General features: G+C 47.3%; 1 long non-coding RNA gene across 1 annotated transcript in view; it reads right to left on the reverse strand.

Moving 5' to 3' along the window:
- The window catches only part of LOC135908848 (uncharacterized), a 163903-nt gene that overhangs the window by 19930 nt on the left and 131446 nt on the right, over positions 1 to 12527 (reverse strand). The window lies entirely within an intron of this gene.

The raw sequence follows: 12527 nt of genomic DNA on the forward strand, positions 1-12527 counted from the left end.
CAAAATACCACGTGTGTATAACGAGGCAGAAGAACCTAAAGACCTAAGGTCCCTGCCGAAGAAAAATATTATAGAAAGAAAGAAGATTGAGGAGCACAAGGCCAAAATAAATACACTCATGCTCGAAGGCCAGACTGTGTCAACTCTTACATATAACGGGGCCACCAGCTGCCTAGGAAGGCCTCCTTCAAGTTTCCGGGAAACTGAATCTAGATGCCAAATCGAGTTTCGTTCGTGAGCGACACTCTGTAAGAGCTTCCTTTCTTATTCTTTTCTTTTTTTTCATGTGTTGTCCTTTCTGCTGCTTCAGCCCTTTAGCTCCTTATCATTTGCTCGCTTCTTCATGCGCGACGAGGAGTTTTTCGCTGCATGTGCCGTGTTTGCGGGACCATGGCTCCGCACACACACCTCGGGCCCACTAACGTTCGCTCAATTTCAGTACGTTTGTTGCTAGGTGGTGCGCCCATGTTTGCTCTGAGTTGCGAAATCTTTTTCCCAGCCCCGCGCATGGCCAAGCCTATCCCTACGCGTTCTGTTGTGTGTACGCGTGTTTGTTTGTAAGTGTGTGTGCGTGAGTGCGTGCGTGCGTGTGTGTGTGTGTGTGTGTGTGTGTGTGTGTGTGTGTGTGTGTGTGTGTGTGCGCGCGTCTGTGCGTCTGTGTGTGTGTGTGTGTGTGTCTTATCAGATGCAAATATTGCTAAATATTTGGTGTGGGATTCTCTATCACGCCAATGCAAACGTCCTCGTTTCTCCTTCCTGTCTGTCTGTCCGTCTGTCTGTATTCCCATCCTTTATATATATTTTGCTTTCTTCCTTTTTTATCCCTTATCCTCCTTCATCCTGCCTAGGGTGGCTTGGCGGACGCATACTGTTTGACCTCCCTACAGTTCTTCCTCTTTTAATGTTCTTTGAAATCCTTTTCCCCTATTGCTTATTTGTTCTTTTCTTGTTATTTGTTTTTTTATATTCTTTTTTTTATTGTTTAATGCCAAGTCGGGATTAAATAGGCGCTCTGCATTTTTCATTTACAATGACACGTTTTGTCTACTTATCAAATACACATTTGAGGACGCGATACTAACAACCCTTACTTTTTTTGTTATCAAATGTACTTCGCCGAGAACGTGTCTGCTGCGTGACCAGATGGGAAAGAACGCAGAGGAAGGCGCATCCAATAACATCTCTTTGGTGGCGCACTTCTACACGTTAAGCGGAAGTGAGCAACAGAATTCCTAAGAAGCTTTGCCATGCGCACAGCACTTGATCACACTGTCTGATTGCTTCAAACACGAAAAGGGACTTTCACCGAGTAAAGAACAGGAAGCGTGGTCGAGAATATGCAGATAAAGCGGGGGCATGCTTGGCTTCAACTTCACAGGCACTAGTTTTCTTTTTGTGTCTGTATGTATGTGTGTGTATGTATGTATTTGTGTGGGAGGGATGGAAAGCGAGGTGCGCGAGAGGGGGGGACGGGGTATCGAGACATATGGATTAAAGGCGCGAGAAAAATCTATCCGTAAGATTGAGTGAGTGTAAACACGCGATTGCGAATGGAAATCTGCGCACGAACCGATGGCAGCGCGAAGTTCCCCGTTAAAAGCGTACTTTAGCGGATCGGCAGCTTCGTCGGGGAAGGCTTTCGTTCCGGGATAACGTTCTATCGTAAGCCTGGCTTGAGCGCCAAGGCAGTATCTCGAAGATCGGTGAACTGAAATGGTGTCAGATTTTTAATATCGGGGAAGAGCAGAAAAAATGACTGAAGGGGTCGCCCGAGTGAGTTAAGCTGAAAATAAAAATAGGGAAACCCAAGCTGGCCGGCATGACTGCCTTTCCTACTTGAAAGCGTGCGTGGGCAAGTGGTTTACGTAGCGTGGCCCTAAGGCCTTCAAAGCTCACGCACACTTGCACGCTGGATGCCGCTGGGCCCCGAAATATAAGCGTCGAGCGGCGCGAGCGATTTCTTGGCCCTCGGAACATAAGCCCACCTCACCGAAACTTCTCGAGTAGACGCGTGCACTGAAATCCACGACATAAACATATGGCCGCGTTTCTTTCGTTCCGATTTATTTAAGCTCGTAACTGGCTGTTCTAAGGCGTAGTAATGAAAAGAATATATAATACAAATGAATGCAGCATCGCATCGCGCAAGATGTACAGTAATGCTGTCTTATGCTTGTGTGTATTTTATGTGTTACGATATCAATGCTAAAAATACGAGCAAAACAACCTTTACGGAAATTTAAAGCCATCTTGAATTTGGTCCATGGCTGCAACAGCACTACTTAAGGCAAGGACTCAGAAATGGAGGGAGACCACATGGTGCTTACCGTCAAGTAACGTATATTAAAGGAAAACGAACATTATGTGTGCCAACCTCCTCCACCCTCCTTCCTTTTTCTTTCTTGGTATCTGGGCTTGCTCAGTTCTCCGCCATTTTGAATCCACACACTGATTCAGTGTGCTGGTTACTGCGGCGACCGGATCGTACAAGCAAGCGGCTATCGGATATGTCGTGAGCCTTGGACACGTGCACAGCATCTGATATGCGTCGATATCGTTGCCGATCTGTTCGGCGTTTCACAAAAGTTTGTTTAGGCCTATCCCGTGACCCTCTCGTCGAGATGGCACGCCGCCCAGCGCAGCTCCCATCTCGACGACCAATTCTGGCTGACCCAGCAGGCCTACGAAGCGGCGAAGAGGCAAGACATCGACGTCCCATCGTGGGAGGCCTAGGCCCAGCCGACTGAACTGCTGGTGCTCATTAAAGTTCACTCTCTCTCTCTCTCTCTCTCTCTCTCTATCCCGCTTGAAGGTGAAAACTAACAATTAATTTCTTTTCGTCGTAAGCACGATGTCGTTAGCTTGATGAAAGGCACACTCTTAAACAATATTACACCCGTTGGTTCGTATCTTGCCACACAACCATAATAGTCACCTGTCTTGCTTGCGTTTCAATTCTTGAAAATGCTTCCCTCGCTACTTCCCTGTCGAGAGTGCTCTGTCATGCTGATAACGCGCATGCCGTTCGTGACTTGGAAGTACTGGGCTCGCAGCGCTAAAGAAAGGAAATTCGGTCAAGGCAGATGACGATTATCGTTGTGTGGCAAGACACGACCCAAAGGATCTAATCTTGTTTAGGAGTGCAGTGGTCATCAGTAAAGAATATAAGTTGCTCATTATGACTATTCCAATAGCTATCTCGCACAACTATCACGCACGTAAATGACTAAGACAAGCTTATTTTGCTTAAAGCTTTAAGGAAACGCGTCATGACAGCGTGTGCGATGACGCGTGCCATGATGGCTTCATTCAATTTAGGCAACACAGCGTTGAAGTAACTCAATCCATAGTGGTGACACTGCGCCAAGAGAATTACTTGATATACTTATTTTGATAGGCTTTTCAGTCCTTAAGGCCCAAACAATGAAACGTCCCTTTCCTTCGAGCGCTTCCTAACCTTACGTGAGGCCTCCTTACAGCGAAGGACCGATGGAGGAAACAAGCGTACTCTGAAAGCTCCCTTCTCCCGTCCTCGCGTAAGGAGCGGTTGCCGCATGCCTGGGTTCGAGATTATCTCTTAAAATCTTTGCGCGAACAGCATTATTCTATAAGAAAATGTTGTATCGTCGCACAATCTTTAAATTGAAGAGCTAATATAGAGAAGCGTGGACGCTTTCTTCTAGTTTTGTTTACTAAACTTTAAAAAAGTTGCGCATTACAGCGCAAAACTTGATGTGCTCCATCAACGCTGGCACGCCGGCGTCGTGCAACGCCTAGCAACGCTTCCATGCCGCATGCGGTACTGAAACGAACATGTCTGGCAAGATGTACCGTGCTCGCGCTTCTCCGCAGGTGGGCGACAGCGCGCATGGGTGAGCAAAGGTCACGTGGTTACGCAGTGAGGTGAAGCGCTTGTTCAGGGCCAGGAGCGGAGTAAGGACCTATGAAGGTAGCTTTGGAGCTACCTTATGCTGAGGAAGCACTAAGGAAGCCTTCACCGAGAGCCCCTAAGTAAGGAAGCTTTCAGAGTGACATAAGGTAGCCTCACCGCAATTAAGGCTTCCTTACTGAGGTAAGGAAGATTTCATTGTTTGGCCATCCTCTCTGCTCTCGCAGAGGTAGGAGTGGGTGGGCGGATGTTTCAATGGATACGGAGCTATCTATCCATGCGATCCTTCTTTGTAAGCACGGAGGAAGGCCATACTTCTCTACATTATAGCTACCGCGGCGTCCCCCAGGGCGGTGTACTTAGCCCCGTGTTATTTAATCTAACACTAATTGCTCTCCTTGAGCACGTGCCAGCCACAGTCAGGGTATCAATGTACGCGGATGACATCTGCATATGGACATCTGCAGTAACACGCCTACAGCTGCGAGCGAGAATCCAGAAAGCCGCCACACAAACTGTTCTCTACCTTCGTAATCGAGGCCTGGAAATTTCCTCAGAGAAATGCGCACTAGTGCCATTTACGCGCAAACCCATGGCCAACTACAGTGTAATGATAAATGGCCAAATAATACGACGGGTCCGATCGTACAAGTTCCTAGGTGTCATAATCGACAGGGACTTGTCATGGAGCCCACACGTATCATACATGAAAAAACGGTTGACAGGCATCTGCCACCTGTTCAAGTTTTTCGCTGGCAAGACCTGGGGAATGTCGCCAAGTGCGATGTTGCAACTGTACAGGGTGCTTTTCCTAGGATTTCTGCGATACAGCTTGCCAGCAATAAACAACACTGGTAAAACAAATCTACGCACAATACAAAGTCTTCAGGGTCAAGTGCTCCGGATCTGTCTAGGCCTGCCTCAGAGTGCTTCAACAGTGGCTACGATAGCAATCGCTGGAGATCAATCACCTTGTCAAGACCCACATTGAAATTGAAGTACTCAGGACCCATATAAGGCATCTGACCAGGACTTCTCGTCACCACTTGGCCTCCCTAACAGCGGACAGACCACACACATCTTTCAGCCGGACGATAACCGCATATGACGAATCATTGCCAGCTTGTTTTACCCCGGCTGCGAGACCTTCGATTCCTCCATGGTGCCTCGCTCAGCCAAAAATCAACCTCACAATACCTGGTATCTCGAAAAAAGCTGATCTATCATCGCCAGCCCTTAGGCAGCTCACGCTACTACATTTGTACGAGAACTACCGTGATTCTACGCATATTTACACTGATGGATCTGTCCTTCCAAGTAGCACCGCGGCGGCAATCGTCATACCAGCGAAAGCTACAACAATCAAGTTTAAGACGACCCACGCGACAACATCGACGGCAGCAGAGCTCGCAGCGCTCTTTACTGCCCTTCATCACATTGGTGATGAACCACCACATAAATGGACAATATTCTGCGATTCGAAGGCGGCACTGCAGTCTCTACTGTCACCTCTACGACGTGGACCACACGAGCAACTAATATTCCATATTACAGAGACTTTGCAACATATAAGTGAAGCAGGCCATGAGATAACCTTTCAGTGGCTTCCAAGTCACTGCGGGATTATCGGCAATGAACGGGCGGATCACGCTGCCCGCTCAGCCCATAATGAGGAGCGCTGTGTCCCGATTCCTCATTCTAGAACTGACGCAGCACGGAAGCTCCGCCTACTTGCTCGGCAGTGCACCGCGTCGCAATGGAATGATCCACATTTAAGAAACACGCGACTGTACTCACTTGAGCCAAAATTAAGTCTTCGAGCGCCATCACAGCTTCGCCGTAGAGACGCCACGCTTTTATATCGACTTTGGTTGGGCGTTGCCTTTACTCAAGCCTATGCATTCCGCATAGGGATGACCGACAGCCCAACCTGTGACCACTGCGGCCATGAAGAATCAATTGGCCATATTCTGTGTGCCTGCCCGCAGTACAGTACACAGAGGGCATGCCTTCGCCACGAACTTGACAAACTGGACGACCAAGCGCTATCCGAAAAAAGAATTCTACAACATCGAAAGGACCTACCGTCACAGAAGAAGGCCGTGCAAGCGCTATTGCGCTTTTTGCGATCTACCAGCCTGAGTGAACGACTTTAACTGGAACGCCTTTTTGTGTGTGTGCCTCCATGTGTGAGTGTTTTTTTTCCTTCGTTTTTTAGCGTTTTCCTCTCTGTCATCTTTCTAACCCCTATCCCCCATCCCCAGTGTAGGGTAGCAAACCGGAGACTCACATCTAGTTAACCTCCCTGCCTTTCCTCTTCATTCTCTCTCTCTCTCTCTCTCTCTCTCTCTCTCTCTCTCTCTCTCATTGTTTGGCCCTAAGTCAAAGTAAGGATTTCAGTCGCAATAATTAGAACTCTACACACACGCATACTCTCTCTCTCTCTCTTTCTCTTACACGCGTTCTCACATGCACAAACACACACACTCTCACACGCCCGCACACACGCACACATACGTATATAGTAGCGGGTACTTCACACAACGCATTTTTTTACCCTTGCGGTCATTCCCTTCAATCCTAGCTGCATTTAATCATCATCTGCATCGTCCTCTATCATAGGCTGATAGCTCATGTCACGCAGGAGCGCTTGAGTTTGGGTCAATTAATTGGCAGCTGGTTAAAGAACATACAAAAATGGAATATTGCATTTTTTTCTTCTATCATACGCATATTATTTTGTCTCACTCCCTGTGGTACGCGGCCTCCGTGGGGAAACTCAACAATGTGAAACACAATTGAGGAGTATAATAAATCGCAATGTTCTCGTGAACAATCGGTTGCGGAGGAAAAGATAGCGGCTATAGCAGTTTTCCTGCTTTGTCATTTTCGTAATGATGGCGCGAGGAAAGCCAATATATATAGCGAACAATGATGTTCCGTATAGGTTTACGTATACCTTAGCTAAGTTTGCGAACTTATACATAGGATGTCTCAAGTATCATGCACCAAGATTTAAATATATGCAGACGCCACGTACCTGCGCAAACCCAAGGTAATGTCGTTTGCCGTCGCTTGGAGGTGCTCAGATTATTGCATGCATTCCGCCTAATAAAATCATTAATGTTAAATAATTAATCAAAATTCCCGCGCGACTGGCCGCTCGAGGCGCTTAGCGTGTATTCGCAGGCTGCTTTCATGTTCTGAAAGACACTTTTATGTAGCAGGTATTGAGAAATAGAAAGAATGTATCGGGAGTTTTCCATGTTGCTCTACAATTTTCTCAATGACACTTTTCATCTCATTATAGTACGAGGGCGAATCAGAAAGTATTTGCTCCTATTTTTTAAAGCCATATTACAACTGTAAATGCGAAGTCAACGTATCCATTCCCAGCGGTGGAATTTTATTGGACCGGGCCCGCCTTACCTGCCGATAGCTCCGCGACATGGCGCTGCTGTCAGTTGTTCAAGATGGCGGTTGATTTTCACGCGTCCACGGCGTACGAACAACGAAGTGTCATTCGTTTTCTATGGAACACTGGGCACGCAACATTTAAATTGAAAAGATACATCGGCCCTGTACTTGTTCTGTTTTACAAAAAAAAATGCCCAAGCGGCTTGTTCGGTAAACACTATCCCAAACCTGCATTACCGCAAGACTGGTAATCCTCGTCCTTGCTTTCAGGAGTAACATCAGCGTACCAGCACGCCCCTGCAGCCAACAGTGGCCACGCCAATTGACGCAGTGTAAGCACCCGTTCCCCGTTGTAGACAAACATTCGAAAGCTGCAGCGCAAACGCGCAAACTCAAGGCAACCGTAGCCACAATGCTACTTAGGGCTTTCCCTTCCGAGATTTCTAAATATTTTTCAACCTTTGTTTCTGTTAGCACGCGTTTACGTCAATTTCTATTTTTATTCGCATGAGTCTGTAAAGAAGGAGCTGGCTTCTCTTAGTAAAAGTGCGCAGTCGCCCGCAGTTCCTTTTTTTTTGTTTCTTGTTTCTTTTTTTTTTTTTACGGAGATAGACCACCTAGCCCTCCCTCGTAATCCTTGCTCGGCTAGCTCACTCGCTTCTCTCCACTTGAGGCGGCCGTGCTGCCTTTGGGATATGTCTTTTGAGACACCTTATTTTTCGGTCCTTTAGAGACTCCCATTCGGCCTCCCTGATACGCACATGCGCCAGCCAGTGTTTGCCCAGACCGAGCCACAAATTAAATTCCCGTCCACCCGTTCCCGTCCGCTAACCCTTGTGTGGACACTGGGACCGCGATTTTTACCGCAACAACGTCGCGCCCTGCTTGCAGCGTCCTCCTATACACTGTGAGTAGCTTAATTCGTTGCTCTGCGGGGAAGGCCACCGCTGTACGGCGGGTTGCGAAGGCGCGTTTCTAGCGAGTTGTCCACTGCGTTTCCTCACTACACTTCTCACTATTTTCTGAATCCTCCTTGTTTTTACTCTTTGTTTCATCTGATTCGATATCTCTTTTCCTGCACCAGCTCCCTGAGACCCGCGTGCGCGCACACACAAAAACGCACACACGCACAGTTTACGAAGAGGAGCACCAGACCGGAAGACCGCACTGAAAATTAATTAAGCGCAGGATAGCCTGAGAAGGCTGCTCTCTCGCCGCCGCCAGGAGCGCCGTCGCTAGTTACATGCCGGTACGCCCTGGTTACATCTTCTGCCCCACTGCGACTCCGAGCGAAAGCGGCCGCTCTGGTCGTTGCTGAGGTCGAAACCCCCTCTCTGCTCCCTCTTACTCTTTTTGTTCCATCCGCTCGGTGCTCCGACAGCAAGTATTCAAATACAAACCCGTGCAGTGGAGAACATCCGAGCTGCTGTTAGGCGCAACGGAGCGTAAGTGATCATTTGAGGCGGAAATTTCTTATTTTTATGTTACTTGCCCTCTCGGCACTTTTTACAGTGAAGCTATCAGCCTTTAGTTGGTCGGGATTCTTCGTGGCGTGTTCACCCAAAAAACGGCAGCTGGAAAAGGAGCATATTTTAGAGTTTCCACGTAACAGAATCATGTTTTTTTATATATTGGAATTACAATCTGATGCTATCCTGTCTGTAGGTTGTGCGTAAGTCATACTTCAGGAGTTTTCTGATGCATTTTACTTTGCGAAATTGAATTAGTCCAATGATGCGCTCTCACTAAGCGGAGGGCCTGCGAGATCGAGGCTATATGCTGTGCGAACAAGTACTGCCACGTAGCGGCCGCGGCCACTAACAAAAACCTCAAGCGGCAGCTAGGAAAGGGCTTTGCCTTTCAGTTTCCGCGTAAGAGATTTATGTTTTCCCTGATATTCGAATAACAATCCGAATCTATCGTGTCCGCAGCTTGTGCGTAAGTCGCACTTTACGTATTTTCCCTCGCGAATAGCACTTAAACTGCAATTTAGTTCAATAAGGCCCTTGCGCCTGGCGGACGATGTATAGAAGAATGAGGAAGCATGCCGCACTTCCGCCTACGTGCGTGCCTGCGTGACGTACCTTGTTTTGGGAGGCGGTGCTTGCGTAACGTCGTGCAACGTCAGTTGGGGCTGTGGTGCTTGTCTAAAGTACGCATCAGTGTTGCTGTCCATCCACTTTCACAGAGCGGAATGGAGGCAGTTTTTCTTTTGTTCTTTCTCTCTCTTGGTAGGTCATTATTTTTATTGTCAGTTCTTTTTTGCTCACGCTGTGTGCTTGTGCACAGAGGTTCGCGTACGCTGGCGGTACGTGGCTCCATTCAGTTTCGCGGGAGGTAACGTCGTAGGACAGCCCGTAACTTTTTTTTTAAATCATGGGGTTTTACGTGCAAAAACCACTTTCTGATAATGAGGCACGCCGTAGTGGAGGACTCCGGAAATTTCGACCACCTGGGGTTCTTTAACGTGCACCTAAATCCAAGTACACTGGTGTTTTCGCACTTCGCCCCGATCGAAATGCGGCCGCCGTGGCCGGGATTCGATCCCGCGACCTCGTGCTCAGGAGCCCAGCACCAGCCACTGAGCAACCACGGCGGGTCCACGTATTTGTGCGGACGACCGTTGTCACACACTCTCTACACGTGTACACGTCTGACAGGTGAGTGCGCGTTACAACGCACGCCCGGTAGCGGGCAGCTAAAGGACGCTGTCACGTGCGCAAGCCCAGACGTTTATGCAGCGCGAAGCTGTGAACTCTGGGACCAAATACAACGTGATTTTCGTTGTTGAGGGGGGGTTTCTTTGGTAGCGGGCATTTTTTAATGGGGTTTTACGCGCCAAAACCACTTTCTCATTATGAAGCACGCCGTAGTGGAGGACTCCGGAAATTTCAACCCCCTGGGGTTCTTTAATGTGTACCTAAACCTAAGTACCCAGGTATTTTCACATTTCACCCTCATCGAAATGAGGCCGCCATGGGGCCAGCATTCAATCCTGCGACCTCGTGCTTATCAATAAGCCCAACACCATAGCCACTAAGCAACAACGGCGGGTAAAAAAACACAAAGCCCCACCGGTCCCCCGCCCCGTCCAAGTGGTGGACCCCGCCGAACCACTTGTGCTTTGCAGCTGGTCGCTGTCTATCTCCAATATTCGAGAGTGAGCCCTTGCGAGCTTCGCACTACATCCACTCGGCTAATTAGCGTGGCACAGAATACCGACTGCGTTACTGGTTAAAGGATTCCATCGTATCATTATTAGCTTGGAGCTCCCAGCCGCGCGGCAATATTGCGTGCATTCGCGGGCTTTTTTCCAAGCTTGGAAAAACACTTTTATGCAGCACGTATGAGAAAAGTAATCTGGGTATCTCTAAGCGATGGCAAAAATCGTTACCTTACCTTGGTTCAGTTCGGCTACGGGGCATTTGCATAGTTTTAAATCTTAGTGCATCATAGTTGGGACACCCTGTATAGTGTCCTATATTCTACAAGCAAAAAGAAAACACTCTACGTACGACCACTCACGACTGCGTCCGTGAACACGAGTCTTCAAGTGTGTCCGCACTGAATCTACCTTTCTATTTTTTATCTCTTATTCTATTTCCCCAAAGTCCAGGATGTACAACACTAAGGGACCTTGGTTAAGAGGAAGCTTTAGCTCGCGTGCTCCTATCTAAATACATGTAAAAGGAGAATTCATTTTTCTCGGCAACCACTGCACTAAATTTGACTAGGTTTGCTGCATTTAAAAGAAAAACTTAAAATCTAGTGACTGTTGGTTTCGAATTATTGAGTTAGGCCTTCAATATTTTATAAAAAATTGACAAAAATTGCAAATTTTCAATAAACGAAACTATCAAGTTTACAACTCTGTAACTCAACAAGAAAAAATGATATCGCAATTCTGTAAATTGCGTCTGATAGCAGATCTAAAGCGGACAAAATTGATATGTTACACATGAACCTCGAAAAATGTAATAATATGTAATTACAACTTTTGCAGAACCCTCGTAAACAATGTAACAAATTCACGTAAGATGTAAAATGACATATAATATTTGTCCGCTTTGAATGATCTAATGGATGCCGTTTACAAAACCGCGATATCTGTTCTTGATGCAGAGCTATTAGTTTGTGAACTTCATGCTTCTATTTTTTTCAAACTTCTGAATTTTTGAAAATCTTTCTAACAAAATTCAAGCCCTAAATCAAAATTCTGCTTCCAACAGTCACTAGAATTTATCTTACTCTCTCAAATGCAAAAAATTTCATCTATATCGGTCCAGGGGTTATCTCAGAAAAACGTTTTTGCGTTTTTACATGTATTTGAATAGGCCGCGTCGGAGTTGGGCCCGAGCTAAAGCTTCCTCTTAACTCTCCTACCTTTCACTGCTTTGCCCTTTCATCCCCGTACTACTCGATCATGAACGCTTCGAGCCATCCATGCTCTGCTGAAGCTTCTCCCCGTAACGCTAAAGGCGGCAGTTTGTGCAAAGCAGGCAACTGATATTCAGACAGCAGTAACCGATGGGCTCAACCAGGCAAGTCATCGACGTCTGCTTGTTAAATCTTCACGCTACGCCCGTTGAGTCTCTTCGCTCCCGGTGAGCTTAACTCAAGACGTAGATAAGGCGCCGCATAGGTGCGGATTGAGTAATCGCCCCGGAGTGGCGCCTTCGTGCTTAAGAGCCCACTGTCTACGCTCTTTGGTACCTTAGAATTTGACATTTTCTTTTCCTTTTTTTTTTGCTCTTCTTGTGCGATTCATTCGGCACCGTATTCCTCGCGTTCTTCTATGCAGTGTTGGATGATGCGAGTTGACGGCTGCACCGTTCTGAACATAGATTGAAAGATAGACAGAATTTGATGGTATCTGGAAAGGTTAGCCTAGCAACAGGCTTGGAGTACTACTGCAGGGGAAATGGTTGGGGGATGAAAGAAAGGGGATGAGAAAAGAAAAATGCAAACACACACACACGCACAAACACCCGAGCGGATTGCGCTAGCGTACGAGTTATTTAGAGACACATTCTGGCGTAGAATGGTCGCGCCATAGAAAACTCCGGATTCCAGCGATTCTTTTATTCCCTTGACTCGAATTACTGCGAACAGCAGTCGCCGGGGGCAGTCTGCACTCAGAGAAAGCTGCGTGCGTGTCCCCACTGGACCAGTGCTCGAATTTAGCGGGCTTTAAATCGTCATTAAGATTCGCGTGTACGTA

The sequence above is a fragment of the Dermacentor albipictus genome, chromosome 1 (assembly GCF_038994185.2).
Source record: "Dermacentor albipictus isolate Rhodes 1998 colony chromosome 1, USDA_Dalb.pri_finalv2, whole genome shotgun sequence".
NCBI classification, from domain to species: Eukaryota; Metazoa; Arthropoda; class Arachnida; order Ixodida; family Ixodidae; genus Dermacentor; species Dermacentor albipictus.